Consider the following 16324-nt stretch of genomic DNA (forward strand, 5'->3'; position numbering starts at 1 on the left):
GTTGGTAACTCCAGCTGAATAATAATCAGCTTCTCTCAATTTTGAGAGATTTTGATGTGGACAGTTATAGGTCTAGTGCTGTTTTCTCTGTTAAATGCTCATATAAACGTGTGAATGCTCTGGGTGCTTTGTGTGGAAGGCAAGTGTATATTTATTTAAGGGAAGTGTATATTTATTCAGTGTGCCAGTCTGACTCTGAACAGTTTGTGAAAACTCCTGTAAGCATGTAGGAGTCCATCCATGCTGGTAGGGTGTGTGACTCCCACTGAATGCAATAGGTAATAGGTCCCAATGTCCAACCTCATTTTACTTGCCTATGCTAAATTATAGCAATAAAACATCATTCAAGAGTGGTGAGGCTGTGTCAAGCTGGTCTCCGTTTCACCACTGAAGAAGCTGGGAACCTGGCACATCTATTAACAGTTTTGCCCACATGCTCACCACGGGTGTCTTCTGCCAAGAAAATTTTTACTGCAGAGCCCCACATCCTAACTTCATCCTTCTCTCAGTGTGTATGCACAGGTTTTTCCCTTTTGGGAAAGAAAACATCAAAAGAGTGCTAAGACATTTGCCCTCTTTGCTAACTGCAGCATTCCCCAAAATGTTGTGGAGTGACTGGATACGTTTCAAGAGCTGCTGCACCGCCAGCAGCAAGACCAGTGTCATCACACTGAATATAAAGCCATGTGTTACCTCAATATGATAACCCAAATGCCAGGGCACCCTGCACATTCTACACTTAAGAAGAGATTGAGACAGCAACTAAGGAGATGTCAACAGGAAAAACAGATGTGGAAAGGAATCCTCAGAACCAGCATTTATGGTTCTTGTATTAACCATGATAAAAGGTTGTTGTGCCTTGTGTTTATAGATTTTTTTTTTATTTCACTTTCAATTGGCATATGATGTACCTCCCACTGTTACCCAGGAGGTCATGCAGATACGAAGAGAAAAATTGCTTGTCCTATTGAAATTGCTGTCAAGATTATTTCAGGGAGGAAGGATAATCTTGGTTTACTAGTGTAGTAGCTCAGATAGCCTGTCTTTAACTTCCTAAATTTGATACGTGTGAAGACTAGAAGGAGCTTAATTTATGTCTGCCTCACCAAACTAATTTGGTTGTAAGTAAGTATTTTTGTCACAAACATAACACATAGGACATCAGATTTTGTTTCTAGGAGCTTTGCTCCTCTCACAGCATAATTAAGCTGTCAGGCTCTCCCATCAGATGAAGAACCAAGATGCTTTCACACCATTGCACAAATCTGGCTCTGTGGGCCAGAGCCAAAGCTCACAAAGTCACTGGAAGGACTCTGCCTGTGCCACTGTAACTTCACAGAATCACAGAATACGCTGAGTTGGAAGGGATACGCAAAGATCATCGAATCCAATTCCTGGCCCTGCACAGGACCATCCCCGAGAGTCACACCATGTGCCTGAGAGCATTGTCCAGGCTTGGTGCTGTGACCACTTCTCTGGGAAGCCTGTTCCAGTGCCCAACTACCCTCTGGGTAAAGAACCTTTTTCTAATATCCAACCTAAACCTCACCTGACACAACTTCAGGTCATTTCTAGTCACCACAAAGGGATCAGTCCCTGACCCTCCCCTTTCTCACTCAAGGAAGTTGTAGACTGCAATGAGGTCTCCCCTTAGTCTCATCTTCTCCAGGCTGAACAGACCAAGTGACCTCAGCCGATCCTTATACGGCTTCCCCTCAAGGCCCTTCACCATCTTCATTGCCCTCCTTTGGTCACTCTCTAATGGTTTAATATCTTTCTTATACTGCGGTGCTCAAAACTGCTCACAACATTCAAGGTGAGGCCACACCAGTGCAGAGCTGAGCGGGACAATCCCCTCCCTCGACTGGCTGGTGATGCTTTGCCTGATGACCCCCAGGACAAGGTTGGCCCTCCTGGCTGCCAGGGCACTGCTGACTCATATTCAACTGGCTGTCAACTAGGACCCCCAGCTCCCTTCCCCTGACACTGCTTTCCATCATCTCATTCCCCAGTCTGTACAAACATCCAGATTGCCCCATCCCAGGTGCAGCATCCATCAATTTCTCCTGTTGAACTTCACATGGTTGGTGATTGCCCAGTCCTCTAATTTGTCGTGGTCTCTCTGCAGGGCCTCCATGCCTTCAGGGATGTCAACTTCTCTCCTTATGACTCAGAAACCAGCCATCAGACCAATATTGTCCCTGAGCCCTGCTTCCTAGGAATCTCTCATTGGGATATGCTTGCTCTCACACCTAAAGGCAATGGTTGCAGGTGAATTGCAGCACTTGATACTACCCTTGCAGGTGCACAGCAGGATCAGGCTGAGATGTTAGGATAACAACCCAGAGAAGAATAACTCTGGCTTGAGCAAAGCAGCTAGCAATGACAAGAAGATAAATAACCCAATGTGCAAATTTCCTTTCTCTGACAGGTATGCCACTGCTTGGACCACCACGTATGGACACTAATATAGAGTTTGCTTTAAGATACCTATCTGACAGGAAGCTTTCTGGATGCTGATGTGCAAATGTAGAATTTTTGTGCCACTAACAGTTTTAGGAAAGTCACTGAAGCCTATGGAGGATTTAGCCTTGGAATAGACCTACAGAGTCACTAAGGTGTCTCATAGCTAATTTGGCACCTAATTCCCCCAGTACTTTCTATTAGCTGCATGTGGAAAAGAGACTGTCCAAAGTGTTTCTTTCTGTATATGAGTTTTGATGTGGGAACAAACAGGAATGAAAATTGTTCCTCATTAAAAGACTACTAGTGGAGATGACCTTTGGAAGACTCTGTCTGCCTTCCCACGCTCTGACACATTTATCCTATGTAGGTTCACAAACCTACACCTTTGCTATTTATGTCTCCAATCTTCCCGCAGAAATTACATCCTAAATGCAAGTGCAGGAGCAGCCTGGCAACCTTGGTTCAGCTGAGCTCAAGAGGCTTGGTGGTATCTGAAGCTCGGGTCACCCAATGCAGCAGAACCAAGCTGGTATATTTGCCCATCAAGGCAATGAAGAGCTGAAATGTGCTCTACCTACAGCCGATGTTGGGCCCTGGCTTTTTTTCGCTCTTCCCACTATCCACAGCTGACAGCTAACGTGAATGCCAAAATGTTTATATCCAGTAGAGTGGAGTGATAATGCTCTGCTACACAGAGTTCATTTCAACAGGATGCAACAGTCCTCACTTTCAGCTAAGGCATAATTATCTCCAGCAAAGTGCTGATCTTCCTCAGTATCGTTATTAACCTACTGTAATCTGAACAAGCTAGGATGTGTCCAGAGGCTGTCCTGAGAATACGAGGGTCTGAACAGGCTTTTAGAAAACAGATCTGTGCATCAATCAACCTGCTAGAGGTCTTTTTTTCCACTAATTAAATGTCTTCCTGTCCCTTGGACCATGTTTCAATATCATCTGGTTATGACCTATTATAATCCTCACATGAAATCAAAAACAGCAACAGCAAAAATGCTCTTTGCGCTTCGTTTCTTTCAGCTGCAGCTCCTTTTCTTTGCAGTTTTTCCCCCCTTGACTACAGCATTGGTTAAAAAAACTCACGATTTTTCTTTCTAAAACCTTTAACTCTGTATTCGAGTCCACCGGATGCTGTAACTCTGCTTAGGGTTTCGAGGTTTTTTTCTGTTTATGAAATAAAACAAAAATTATCAGAAAGACACATGCACAGACAGAAAAAAAAAAACAACCACCCAAAACTTAATCAGCCATTGGAACACAAGAAAAACAAGTCCTAACAGAATAGAATAGCATCCTGCCCGAAATAGGTCTGCATCAAATCTGTATGTTCTCAAAAAAGATCGAGCTATACCAGCTTGTGGCCATAAACATGTACATTAACAACTACATACTGCTTTTTACTTTTTATAAGCCAAATAGCTGGCTCTCACACCAATGAACCAGACTTCTTCACCTTGTAATCTGATGGATACATTTTTGTCATTACATTTCCATATCTGGATTTCTGAAAATGGACTACAGGGAAAACAGTTGTTCTTTACAAAATGTATGTTTATTTATGTGTGTACATTTGTTTCTTTCAAACAGCAAGCAGGTTTTTTTTTCCCTGTGCAGAAATTACTTGAGTATGGGGAAATATCTGCAGTTGCAGAGGATTTGGGGAGGCCATATACTAATGTCAACTCAGGGCACAAGAAAACAAATGAAGGAAGCTTTCAGTGAGTAATTCTGTGCAGTCAAATTAAAGCAAATCACCTTCATTAGGATCTATAGAAATTTGCTGTCAAAAAGCCAACTGCAGTATCTTTCTTCCGGAGAAACATTTCATTTGCCAAAGGCTCCTTTGGCAAAAGGAAAATTACAAAAAGAAAAACTGCTCTCACTGGAGTTCAAATCCAGCTGTACTCTGTATAGTCTGTCTAAAAGTTGCAGACATCTTTCGGAGACATTTTGGTTTGGCTTGCAGGGTTCCTTTCACTGGTACTTCCCCTTACTGAGCCTCCGAAAAATTCTCTGCTGTGTGTTGTGTGCCTTTTTGATCCTGCCTTTGTCCTCTAGTCTCCTGAGAAGAAATTCTGACTCTCCTCTAAATTCTTGCAGGCTTTGACACCATCTTCTAATCCCTCCAGCATTAGAAGATGTCAAAAGCCAGTTCACCTCTAACCGCCCCAGATCTTGTGTTGCTTTGCACGCACATTTTTGTATGGTCAGCAGTTCCACAGTATTTTCAAGGAAGAAGTTTAAATGCTGCCCACTTCGATCCCGTAGTGAAGATTTCCCTCCCTGTCAAATGTATATGTTAAGAGAAAAAGAAAGCTAAACATGAGAGGCATTGCATACAAAAGTACTTACAAAAGCTTTAAAATCATGACATTTGTAAAATACTTCTTTTATTCTCTTTCACTTGCCCCTTGCTACTTTAGTCTTTTGGATCATGCATTTTAAGTGTTTCTCTGTGCACATGAGATCAAACTCTTTTTTAACAACAATGTAGAACTTGAAATTCTGATGTAACTGAGATCTTGGCATCAGAGATCTGTGTTAAGGGACTTGCAGACAAAGTCCCTGAGGCTGCTGCATAAGGTCTCTGCCCCAGTGCTGTGAGATAGTCCAGAGCCCAGAGGCTTAGGGTGTTCCCCTCAGATCTGAGTGAGGCTGAGCTGCCTGTTTAAATGAACATATGCAGGGTGATTCAGAGGACAGACACTCCTCCACTACTACTTATTCAGTAGCCCAACTCTTGGAGCATTTGCTGGGTTTGGGAGAGACTCAGCTCCTGCTCCCATGCCAGCAAGATGGCAGCCTGCAGCTGGTTCTGTCCCAGTGTGTGGGAGAGCCTGGAGCACGGGGTGCTGGGTCATTTTCCCTCCCTTGTCCCAACTGTCACTGTAAAATGACAAAGCCTTCCTTAAGAAAAATTCCAGCAAAACAGCAACATTCCCAGAAACACGCCTCACCAACAAAACCCCAAGATTTTGCTCATGCTGGCACTTTCTGATGAAAGGCAGTTTTCTGATGAAAAGTGATTTTCCGGTGAAAAGCATCCAGATAATTTTCACAGCAGGGATGAGTGCATGACTCCTGTGATGTGACCCACTGTTGGAAGAGCAGCATCCCACCCTGCCCTGGGGTGCAGGCACAATCCCCTTGCCACTGACCACCCACAGACTTGGTGATTGTAACTCAGTACCTCTGCCATTAAAGCTGGGGTCAGGCTGAACTTGCAGTCAGCCCGCTCTGAGTATTTCTTGTGCTCCTGAACAAAGATGATTCAGATACTGTGCAGCCTGTCCTCAAAGCTGGCTGGCTGTGAAGTCAAAATAGCAGTTTCTGTTTTTAAAGTCACCAAGGGGCCACAAAAGGGCCCTCTGCTTCTTGCTATACGCACTTTGATCAGTAACTATAGCTTAGTTCATGCTTCATCTTCAGTCCAGCTGCTAGCAAAGGTAACCAGAGCCTTGCCTTCAGTGGGAAGGGTTCTCTCTCATGGTGTGCAGCCATGTTATGGACACAAGACAGCTCTTGTACAATTGTCCCTGTGCAACTTGTCTTTGTTGAGGAGAAAGGGCAAGGATGTGGGTAGGAGCTACACCTGCTTACCTCTCTGAATTTCCTTTGATCCTGAGGCAGCACAGTCCCAAATCACCACTTTTCAAAACCTCTCGGCCTGCCATTTTTATCCTGCCAGTGAAGCTGCAAATAAATAAACATGGAACACCAACAGGAAAAAAGGAGATGACATAAGACTACAGCAACTGCTAGAAGGTAACTGCAGGGTGTGCTAAAATACCCAGCCAGAGTTTAATTAACTTGTGAAATTACATTATGTGCTACTCAGTTGCAGTCGTGCAGTCAAGGGGCTACTGAGATACAGCTACCTGCATGTGCCTTTCATTCTGCCTCCAATTGCAACTATGAAGCCAAATGGCTGTGTTTTTGGAAAGCTTGGAGAAGGGAGTCAATGGGAGGGAAGACAAGACCACGTGCATGAGGTCTTTACCCATGCACTGTGGTTGCCTATCACTAACCTGGCAGACTTAAGAGACAGGAGACATGGATGGCACTCCTCATCTAGGAGGCTGCAGAGGGAACCAGCTGTGTTTCCTTGAGTAACCCTGTCCAAACCAGAAGCAGCCTTCTGCTTTGGGCCATCTCAACCCCAAACTGCACAACCAAAATTAGACACCTTGGGTTTCTAAGCCATAAATACTGAGCCCTGAAACCTGTTCAATTGACATTTTTTCCCTGAACATGCTGCAGATGTCTTAACAGCTGACTGCATGGACTTGGCATATACATCTGAATTGAGGAGAAATACACAGACACACCTACCTACTGGGCAAGACTGTTACTGTGGTCTTAAGGCTTTCTTCCGTTTCCCTGCCTCCTTCACTTATTGTCCCTGCAACACGCAGATATAATCTTCAGTCCACTGTCCTGCTTCTTTTTGCCCTAGCAGAGTTGCTGGGAAGAACGGAAAGCAGGTAAGTAGTACCACAGGTGCAAAAAATGCCCTTTCATTAGTACCTTCTTCTGAACCAGCTCTTCTCATGCCTGCACTCACTTTCAGCACACATTTCTCCAAAAGCAACAGTAATTGTTAGAGGGAAACAAATGTTATCTGGCTCTACTTTATGGAGAGCAACCAAAACCTAAAATCAGCAAGAAGCAAGAAACACATAAAGAATAAAACAGATCATAAAATAACGATGAAACAGAACACCATCAACTTGCTTGATTTTCACATTCCTATCAGGAACAGCACAGTACCTCACCCAGAGAGGCTGGGGGGTGAAATGTCTTAAAACTCCTTGGACTCTGTAACCATGGCTGGGAGCAGCTTGAGGGAACAGTATGTGCTCCAGCAGCCAGCTGCTACTATCTCCCACTCCGATCACACCACACACCAGTGGAGAGGGGCTACACTATAACTTAAGAAGGAGCGATATACCCTGGGTAACATTTCCTTTGAGGATACTACTCGAGACTCTGCTACATTCTCACTGCCTGGTGACCTCCTCCTGGGCTAGTATTCCCTTCACTTTGTGTTTCTTTGGTTTTCTCATGTTTATAATCTGCTTCACCACAATGCATACACAAAGCTTCTCAGTCTGTGGTTTTCACCCTCGAAACAAGCACTGATACCAATTCCTTCTTGCTTACCAAACACACCCCTGTAAAACAACCAACATTTGTATCTGGAGCTTACTGACAGGTCCCATAATACATGTGAAGGATTTGATTTGTTCAAGAACCACCCATATTCAACAAGGTAGATTCAAACTGGAGTGAGTTGGGACAGTAACCCAAAGTTGCTTGGATGTCTAATGGAATGAAAAAGCTGTCTTAAAAACAGACAATTAAATGCATTTGGCTTGCTTACCATCATCAAATGAAGGCAGACATGTTTTCTGTCTATGAATATACCAAGGGGATGAAGTGTTGTTCAATGGCTGTCAAATGTTCTCATTCTGGTCTATCTGGACCTGCCGAAAGTACTGCTATATCCATCTACTTACTACCTGTCTGTTAACAATCCACAGCTCAGCCCACAGAATGGGAAATATGATCATTCCCTAATCCTCTTCAGTGCAAAGTCAAACAGGATAACACACTGGCTCGTTGTAATACAACTGCTGACTTGGTTCAGGAGTGGCTGGGAAGGACAATACCATCAGCTAAGTAACTCTAATCAGCAGGGGAGGTAGGAAGAGGAAGGAAAGGGACCTTCCAAGCTCAGGTTTTACTAGCTATGTACAAGGAGAACCCACCTGTAATTGAAAGAACAGGGTTGGCTGGAGAAGAAATAGCTACTCCAGCTTTCAGAATTTGCACTCTAGAAGACACATGAGGTTCCAAAAAAGACCCCCTGCAAGAACAGGGAAGACCAGAGATCTTTTAAGATGAAACTTCTCAGTTTCTGGAAATGGTGGTGTTGTAGTTCTCATGACAACAGGGGTCTGCACTCACCTCGAAGGACCCCTCCAAGTCCTACTTGCCCATAATGTTCAACTGGCAAAGGAAATGATGCACTTGGTGCTGTTGGAGCTGCCCCTTGGGGTCTGAGATTCCCGCCTGGCTGGCCCACAGCTTTTGTCTGTGCATGTAGAGATATAGGCAAGCTAATAATAATATTTAGAGAATTACAACCTATATGGACAAGAATAGGTTCACTGCCATTTGCTTGAACAAATATTCTGTCAAAACACTACTTTTGTAAAATTGCTTATTATATTTGAAATTCATCAAGTTTTGTGGCATTCAAGGCAGGATTTCACATACCACAGCCCCTAGGGTTTGCTTGTCTTTGCACTGCAGCAAACAGTGAAACAGGGAAACACCCACTGGTGACGCAGTTGTCCAGGTGCACGCACAATTCCTACACAGCCTGCTGTGCTTGGACCAGGCATGACCTACCCAGCCTGGTCTCAGAGGGCTGTTCAGCACAGAGGGTTTATCAGAGTCACTGCCACGGAGAGAGGCAGTAAGGCAAGAAAAAAAATGATGACTTCATCAAGCCACAGTGTCCTGCAAAGAACAGCTTCAATTTAGTAACGTTGATGTTCTTAGTATTTCTGACTAAAGTTACCCTGCAATTTTCTATTTCCAGATTTCCAGAATGTTTTTCTTTGGTTTGGCCTATTTTTTCAATGAAATTGAAAGTAAAAAAACCTCAAGAGAACAATGAAGCACCAGGAGCCTCCTTGCTGGCAAGCGTCCCCATCTTCCCCTGATTTTACACAAACTAGAAATCTTCCTGCTCAGTGCCCTCTCTTTTCTAGCTCTGATAGAGTCATCAGAGCCTTGGAAGCTACAATGTTGTTGTTGTTTTAAATCCAGTATCTGTAAATTTAAGAAAATGCTTCATCCTGAGCTTTCATGTGAAGAAGCCCAGTTACACTGCAACTTAGCAAATCTGATTTCTGAAGAATTGTATTTTCTATCCTAGTGCTCTGAAAACAAGACAGACTCAGTTCTCACTTGGAAAAGCTTGAACAATGGCACTTGGCACTTACAGCACACCTGCTCCTCAGAGATAAGGCAGATTGCAAAAATAAAGATGAGGGTTATCTCCTGTAAGTGGCAGCATAAATCAAAACACTGCAGAACCAGAGCAGGGCCAGAGTTCTTGCCAAGGGCACTTAGGTGCAGTTGGAACAGTTTCTCCAAGGAATGAGAATTCCTACGCCCCACACTCCTCTGAAAGGACCAGCCCAAGAGAGACAGGGCTGTGTGACAAAGCAGTGGCATTCCCAGTGCTTTCACACCTACCAAGCACCTGGGAAAAGATGATGTTGTGGTGGCACCTGGCTGTGCTCACAGATACTCACAGATGTACAGCGCCTAGAACTGTGGTCTTCCTAAACCCAGCATCCTCTTTCCTTTTTCTTCTCCTCAAGCTTCTCTCACACTAAAAAAGAATCTCAGTCTTGTTCTCTCCCTCTCTCTCTTACTAATCATATTAAAGAATAACTGATTCTTAACAGCATTTTAAAGTACATCTTCCCTCTAATTTCTCCCAGTTTCTCCATTCTTTCAGTTCCTGTTTTTCAAGCTCTTATCCTCCTGCCTCCCACTCACTGCTAGTCCCATTTTACTGACCCATATTAATTTTTCTGGTTTCTGCAACTCTGTAACCTGATGTAAGAGTTGGGGGTGTCTGGTTTTTGTTCTTGGAGGAAAGGAGGACGGAGCTTACTGGTTTCCTTTTATGTTTTTTCCCAAACCCGTACTCCCCCCGCTCACTTTCCCTTTATACTCTTATCTGAAAGCAAGTGAAGGATTTGCCTATGTTGCCTGTGGGTAGATTTGCTTTCCTGCTGGTAGCAGCTCAGGCACAGCTGGCAGTCAGCTCCCACATTGCCCTTGCACTGAAAGGCTGGAAGTTGTGCTGCTGCACTTGCAAAGAGGATGGATTTTTACAAGGTGGATCTGACCACAGCAAAACAACACACCCTCTCATATTCTCTCTTTCTGCTCAAGGCAACAGTAAAAACAGTGCTTTCTGTGACAGCAGTGCAGAATATAAGAACTTACCTTAAAATACCCAATATTTCTACTGTATATGAAGGCAACTAGCTGCAGACTGGGAGAAAATATCTGCAGTGTCTGCTCACAGGCAGGCAGTGCAGAGACCTTTTGGGAGGGTGCTGCAATTTCTCTTCTCATCATCTCTACCCAGTGTAGCGTGTGCCCATTTTCCAACACAGCTCAGGACGCATTGGATGGCTGGGACCTTCACACTATTCTCTGTATTTCCTATTTGAATCCAGGCTCAGAAAATGAGCTGGAGTGGAGGGAAAGGGAGTGTTTGTGTGTGTATGTGTGTGACTGTAGGGAAAGGTGAGGGTAGAGTGAGTGAATCATCAGAGGGGTGGGCTGGAACGTATCCTGGTGAACAGCCTGTTTCTGGCTGGGGCTAAGCCCCACCAGTAGCATATCTCAGCCCCTGCAGCACCCCCTACAAACATAGTCAGTGCTGGACAAGATACCTTGGTTAGGATGCTGCTTTCACTTGACCAGACTCATGCCATGTCATCCTCTTCAGACAGCTTCCAGGTTTATGAGTTTTTTCTGGCTGCCCTCACCTTTAATCACAATTATGAACTGTCACTGCTTATTTCATCTTCTGAATGCCTTCAGGTCTGAATATGCATGAGGGCCAAGAAAGTTCCAGACATACAGCATCATCCTGACTGGCACCTCCTGCACCAGCAAGTCAGGGACAGGAGGGTAATTGCTCATCGACCTCTAAGGTCAGAAGAGGCTCTTGAGCTGATCCCCTGTGGAGCAGAGGATCTTACCAAGTGGCTCATGAATCATATGCATGGCTTCAACTGAGCTGAGTTGTAATGTTTAGAAAGACTGACAGAATGTATTTAAAAATTCTACGAGATGTATGCAAGCATGTCTAGATAAATGGTTTCCATTGTTAATTACCCACACAGTAACATACTATAATTTAGAGCATGAGTTTCTCTAGCCGCAGGTTTCAATTATTGTTCACTGTTGCCCACAGACATTCTCTTATTCTGATTCTCAGTACATTAAAACCTCTTCTAGTGTCTCATTATAAAGCAGAACTTTCAGATTTTGAATAATTTTTTCAAATTTTTTTTCAACTTGCCTGCTTAATGGATACCAATCTGGACAGTATCTGAAGCCTCACACTTTGTCTCTTAACTAGCATGTGAGATGGGAAATCGTGTACAGCCAGAAGTTTTACCAGGGTCTCCAAATCCTTAGAGTCCCCACTTTCCAAAGGACTCTTTTGTCCCAGGGTCTTTAGGCTTTCTATGCTTAGGGGTTGCACTCTCCTAATGGCCATGCAGTTCCCTTCCCATGTTCAAATCAGTTCAGCTAACCATACCAGATACTTCTAATGTGTCATTTCCTGTACATTTCATTCAAAATTGCTTTATCTTTTCTCCCAGATCACCAGCAAAACACCTAAGTAGCTCTGGGCCAACACCAGAGACTTGCATGTGTTTCTGCATGCACTGTTACTGGATGATGACGTCTTATGTTGATTTTCTGCTACTACAAGATCTAAGAGAAATTCTATAAACATTTAATATGGAAGATAAGTTTTTGAAACATGCCTTTTTCTTAAGGAAGAATGTCATGTGGCACCAGTTCAAATGTTTTACAGAAGTACTTACATCAGAAGTTATTTTCTTCTGAAAACTTTTTAACCTTAAAAAAATTATACTAAGTTTGATTAATGTTCTACATAGACTAGAATTAACTATGCTATCATCCTCAAAAATGTGGCTGATTGTACTCAGTACCATCTTTTTGATGTTTTTTACTTGGAGTTAATATCATGCTTACCTTTAGAAAATTCAACAGCCTTAAAGTTTTCTCCTGGTGCTTTCTCAAGCCTTTATTTAAAAACTATTGCAACAAATTGTATAACTTTCTTTTTTTTTCCCATCTGTATGCCACTCTTCTAACTCAATTTGCCTTGAATCTAAATGTCTCCATGGACACTGCAACAAGCCCCCAGTTTCAAAAACGTTCATATTTCATCTCAATTGCCACATTTTAAGCAACAAAAATGTAAGCATTTATAAAGTTGAATGATTTAGTGCAATTTTTCTAAGTGCCACACAGATGAATCAGCTCATTACCTCAGCCTAGCTATATGAGGTCTAGCCAAATGTAAATCTGTTTGCTTTCTTTCATTCCAAACCTCTAGAATTGAAAGCAACATATCCTGCAGCTCTGAGATGAAATTTCCAGACGATATTTTTATTACAAATAAATGAACAATTTCTCTCTTTCAGAACACTGGGACTGTACTCAATAAGCCCACAGAGCACAAGTTCTCTTGCAAAAGTCAGTGGAGCAATCTATGGAGTACAAGAAGCTGTGCTGTATCCCCAGGATATTACACAGCAGGCTATGATGAGTAGCTAAAGTAATTTTACAAACATGTCTGAAGGCCAAGTGACTATTATCATGAGATTGCTTCAGAGACCCCCTGGACGATTTACCTGTAAATTTGGAGAATAAACCTATTGGTAGGTATAGGTAGCTATGGTGGTGGAACCAGAGATACTAAAAGAACTTAAACATGCAGCATATTTTTCTGGGTGAGCCACATTGCACCAAACATAAACCAGTTAACAATGTGATGAAGTTACCAGTGTTCCTATGAAAGAGTTTTAACTGTTTAATTATTTACCATTAATGTTATATTGCAGCATACTTATACAATATTTAAAAGAAGACCTTAGCCTGCTATTTATTCATGAGAAAATATTCTGTCGACTGAAAGAGTTCACTGGCATAGAATAAAGTTATTAACAAGTCAACAGGAATTTTATCTTAGTCAACTCTTGCATCATCTCCAAGCAATACAGAGGAACACTCTCCTTTTTTTTTACTTCTAAGCCTAAAACACTGCAGAGACTGCAGTGTGGCTCCCAAAGTCTATATTGTTACCTACTGTCCTCTAAGTCTTCCAGGGAAGCTCCTTGACCCATAAGGATGTCTCTCTTTACTTGGGAAAAGTAACCCAATAGAAGATGCTGCAGTGAGACCCAAGTTGTTAAGAGCCAGGCATGAACAGCTTAGGCAGTGACTTTGCTGAAAGGGGGAATTTTGAGCAGAAGGTCTGCAGGCTCACTAAGGGACTCTGTGTAAACATATTCCACAGTGCTGTTTCCCCACCCACAATCCCAAAGCAACTATTAGTGAAAGAAAACACAGTGTTCCTCTTAACCTTCCTGATACAACAGAGAAAGATTTTCTTACTGGGACCATGTTTCCTTTATCTTCTCTTGAAGAAGCTACCACGATAGAACAACTAGGTGTGTCCGCTAAAGTTTAGAGAGCTTCAGTGAAGCAGGAAGGGTGGATTTTTGTTTTTTTGTTTTTTTGTTTTTTTTTTTTTTTTTGTTTTGTTTTGTTTTTTTTTTTTGTTTTTTTTTTTTTTTTGTTTGTTTTTTGTTTTTTTTTTTTTGTTTGTTTTTTTTGTTTGTTTTTTTTTTTTGGTTTTTTTTTTTGGTTTTTTTTTTGTTTTTTTGTTTTTTGTTTTTTGTTTTTTGTTTTTTTTGTTTTTTTTCCATAGGGGAAAGACTGCAGAAAGTAATTTCTTTTTTTCCCAAGAGGCGCCAGGTAAGAATTCTCCAAATATAATCATAACTAAATACAACCTGTTGTTATCCAGCACTCTGTCCACACAACCAATAACAAGAATAATCAATCATTCCTTCAAACGTTTTCTATTCATTACCAGCTTAAGGCAGCCCTGCAAGGAGGAAGACCTATCTCTGAAAAGAGCTGGCAAAGCTGGCATATGGTGCGCTATTTGACCAGGGGGTTTCCAGGCAGCTGGGGTCCTGGGCAGCAGCAGTCAGAGCTGGTGCAGTGGTCAGTGTGCTGTGCAACAGCAATGCTGGGGACTGATAGCAGCAAATGTGTCTTCCTAGTGTGTGAAGAGAGCAATGCTGCACTTGGTAAAATACAGATACTGAGATAAAACAGCTGGATGTGGACAGCCAGTAAAGGATAGATTTAGATTCAGATCCACAAAGGATAGACTAATACATGTATTCTTTTACATTAAGGGCTGTATAATTCAGATAGCTCACAGACAAGCACAGTTACCAGCTGTCATAGTTTGAGATTGGCCCCCCCTGAGAGTTGGGGGCTCAGGGGTGATTGGGTGCCAGGGCAGTGTTCCCTGGAGAGCCAATCACCACTTGTCTTGTTCACTTCTGCTGAAAAATCATATATACACAGCACCTGAAGCTGTTGACAGTTTTGCTGTTGGTGTCTGCTGTGTGTAGGTGGAGAAGGCCAGGGGGTGGCTGGGCTCCTTCTTTCCCCCCTCCGGGGGGAAGGGGAGCCCTGCGGCCCCCCCCAACTCTGCCTAGGCCAGAGTTAGAGGCAGCATTTGGAGTGTGTGCTGTGAAGGAAGAGATTCACAGCACCTGAGGTAAGAGGGAGGAGGCCAGGCCCTCTTCACCCCCCCCTGCAGCTGCGGGACACTTGGGACAGTGTATAACTGGACCAAGCTGCCTGTGGCCAAGGCTAGGGGGCTTTTTCCCCCCCCCCTGCATTGAGGCTGGTGGGGGGTGGATTTTAAGGCTCAGCATTGAAGCAGAACCAAGTGGACGGGCTGCTGACGAAACAGTTCGGAGCCAGGGAAAGGAATCCCAGGCAAAACTGGATATGGACCGAAGAGAGAGGCCCGGAGGAGGTCTCTGCCGTGATTTAAATGCAAGACAGCCGAAAACCTAGAGGAGGAATCAACATTCCAAGACCCGTACATTGATAAGCTACACTACAGCAGCCTACGAACCAAGGTAGGAGACTGAGAAAGAGAGGTCACACAGCAAACCGAGGAGAAAGGACTCAAAGCTACTTTCTTGGACTTCATGAAGAGGAAAAACTTCCACAAACAGCTGGAGCTTGGTGAGGGGGGAGCATTCGGGTCCCCAAACACTCCCACAAGGGACAGACTGGTTACTTCGCAACCTTGAAAGGTTCTTCCTGGACTAAAGTTAAAGGGAGGGGCTTAAAGGACTGATAGAAATGTAATATATATATATAGTTGCCTTTAGTTTATATAGTATTTATTTGTGTAAATAAATGTATATACTTCCCCTTCCCCCTATAGAAGCCTCTGGCCTGAAAGTTTCTCTCTGGTGTTGGGATAAATTCTGGGAAGGGGTGGGGGAGCCTGGAAATTGGATTTTGGATTTCTAATGTGGCTCAAACTGCCACACCAGTAAAATGATCAAAGGACATGATCACCACTTCTTGATATTTGCAGAGAACTTCCTGCGATTGGTCTTATAAATTCCATAGGAGTCAGATAAAAGATGCACACCACTCCAAAATCCCCCACAGAACTTGACATTTAAGTTTTAGATTGAGCAGTATAGAGGTTCTTGACTCCTTGACTTTAAAGCTGTCTGTGTGGCACACAGAAGCAACATTACTTTATCAAACCCCATCACTTTCAACTGCTTTCGGACAAACCAGAGCTGTCTGAAAGACAACTTGCACAGCAAATTTCTCTGACCATCAGAGAGGAGCTGGGAGACCATACTATGATGACTCAGACTTGCAAACTTTGTAGTTACTCCTCAGTTTTGGACTCTAAGGATATCATACAGTAATTGCATCTTGCATGAGTCTCAAGTTGGTCTCACTTGTGAAAAGGGTTTTCTTGCTTAGAAATGTAGCTCACAGACTGAAGCACAAAGAGTGTACCCATGTACCTGAACACCAGGTAGATGTAGTTTTATTTCTGTTATTATGATGGTCATAGACATTGTGATTAAGATGTTCTGTCACAAAGCATTCACAATCTAAGGGCAGGATT

At 43.1% G+C, this 16324-nt stretch overlaps 1 protein-coding gene and 1 long non-coding RNA gene across 4 annotated transcripts in view; both read right to left on the reverse strand.

Annotated features, from left to right (window-relative positions):
- Nucleotides 1–16324, reverse strand: part of KCNG2 (potassium voltage-gated channel modifier subfamily G member 2) — a 58337-nt gene that overhangs the window by 4452 nt on the left and 37561 nt on the right. The gene's annotated exons all lie outside the window — the stretch shown is intronic.
- Nucleotides 4005–7643, reverse strand: LOC127476252 (uncharacterized). The gene is made up of 3 exons (XR_007906526.1): nucleotides 6814–7643; nucleotides 6082–6174; nucleotides 4005–4764 (listed from the first exon to the last, which is right to left on the reverse strand). It is a non-coding gene; the product is annotated as an uncharacterized LOC127476252 (long non-coding RNA).

Source organism: Manacus candei, unplaced genomic scaffold (genome assembly GCF_025592945.1).
Source record: "Manacus candei isolate 608988 ecotype Guabito, Panama unplaced genomic scaffold, ASM2559294v1 h1tg000049l, whole genome shotgun sequence".
NCBI classification, from domain to species: Eukaryota; Metazoa; Chordata; class Aves; order Passeriformes; family Pipridae; genus Manacus; species Manacus candei.